Below are 2,362 nucleotides of genomic sequence, written 5' to 3' on the forward strand. Positions count from 1 at the left end.
TCAGCAATTCGAATACAAGTAAGCATGTACATGTATAAAGAATTTTTTACACAAGGAATAAAGGTAAAGTGTGGAAACAATGCTATATGAAGAGTCAATGAAACACATTATGAAATCTACAATAAAATTCATAATACATTGAAAATAGTGTTAGCAAAAGTACTAATTGTTCAGAAACATTATTTGCCTGTTATTGCTAACTCTACCAATTGTCAATATATATATTGTATAATATATGTTCTATTACTATTGCCTAACAATAATATGTTTAATTGACTGTTGCGATTTTAGAATTGCATACAAAGTCACACGTAGAGAAGGTTCATATTATGGGCAACGTTTTTTCATAAGCTGTCTTTACTCGATTGTGTAGTGATAGGAACCTTCAGGCAGCTGGTTGCCCTTAAGTGTTAATCATCAAAAGCAAAAATGGGCACCTCAGTAGAACCATCAACATTCCATAAACTTACTGTATAGCTTCCTCACATTTAAGAATTCTAAGTCCCTGGCAGGATTTGAACCCACACCAAAAAAAGAATTATTTTCAGTTCCATTGTAATTAAAACCATGAAAAAGTTGTGCAAATTTTAGTAATCACATCATACACATTTTTTTTCAAAATGCATGACTCACTTCCAAAGTTAATGAATGGTCTTATTCATAGTATATTGATACTGATTCAACATAAAACTATCAATTCAAAAAAAAAAAAAAATCATAAAATTATATTTGTATATTGAATACACATAAGCTACTTATATTTCTATGTGCAACTCTAAAACAACTCTAAAACATATTTTGATGCTACACTAAAATAGTTTAACATTAATTTAAAAAAAAAATCAATTCTTTTCAAAACAAAACAAGATGTGCTCAAAAATCATAAATATTTCAATTCTAAATGTGTAAATAAATGAAATTATGGTGAATTATTGTGAATTCTGAAAATCTGACTTTAAATGTCAAATTCATATTGGGGTCAAGGTCATTTACAGGTCATGGTCATATTCAATACACTATTAGTAGGTAGTTATGTCCAAGTATGAAGGCACTCACTTATGAGAAGTAAAGAACATAAAACTGTCTGCAAACTCAGACAAACAGACAGAGTGGAAATAATATTAAGCCGTTATTTATTATCTTTTGATTTGGGCACAAGAAAAAGGTTCCTTCAGCTACAACATATCAATATAAGGAAACCTAATGATTTAGTAAAATGTTAGTAAATTGTTTAAGTAACTATTTTTTGTATGTAGTTCAACCTCTGAAGTGCAACTCTCTGTACAACAGTACCTTCTTAAAGCACCATGCCTCCAGATTCATGCTAATTTTCATGAAAATTTTGAAAATGTATTTAAGAGTATAATGTTTAAAAGTGAACAAAGAAATTATTTACAAATAGCAAATGGCACTTACACTCCATGTTAATTATCACAAAGGTCAAAATATGCAAATATAGCTCTTACAGCTTTAGTTAGTCACACAGTAGAAATATGGTGATAAATACTGCAAAATCAGTCAATAATAGCACGTAACATGTAAATCATTACTTGAATCTTGAATTTTTATATTTTACTTAAAATCTTATTGATACTTTTCTCAAATTTGGTTTTCTTGAACAATATGGCTCATTTGGAGGCGTGCAGCTTTCACAACAACAGTATAAGTTCTTCCCAAATAAAGATAAACTCTCTTCAGAATAACACCTCTCCACAACAACCAAAATCTTTGTCTTACAAAGGGTGTTTGCTCGGCAGAGGTTCCATTGATTTACATACATATAATTCTATCACTCCACGTGATTTTGTCACTATAGACAAAGAAGGAAAAAAAACCAGTGTTAAACTGCCAATAAAAACTGGTTAGTATATATACTTGTATATGCTACTTTTATGTTTTCACCCTCTATTATATAGTGTTTATTTCATGCTTTCCAGTGTTTTATTGTAATATATCAGATGATTATATTCTGATAAACCACTAGTGAAATTTATAAAATATAATTTTCACTGTAGCCGAACTATATTTGAATGCGGATGAAAAGAAAATCATAACTAAATGGAATAACAGGCAAAAATAGATGCCGTCATGCGTAAATTTTGCTTCTTTAGGAAAAGAAAGTCGATGTCACCATAAATCATGTTAAAACTGTAACAAAGTTAGAGAAACTTAACAGAACTATATTTAAAAATTGATGATGCGACATCATGATGTGATGACGTCACAAAGGAGAATGCGCGAATTAACGCGGCAAAATCAGTAAAAAATACTTAAAATCACTTAAAAAGCATGAAATAAAAAGAAAATTTATTTGTTTCACATATAAGATTGAAATATATTTCACTCGTGAACACCAGCTATT

Source organism: Ruditapes philippinarum, unplaced genomic scaffold (genome assembly GCF_026571515.1).
Source record: "Ruditapes philippinarum isolate M1 unplaced genomic scaffold, ASM2657151v2 ctg4379_1_1_1_1, whole genome shotgun sequence".
NCBI lineage: Eukaryota > Metazoa > Mollusca > Bivalvia > Venerida > Veneridae > Ruditapes > Ruditapes philippinarum.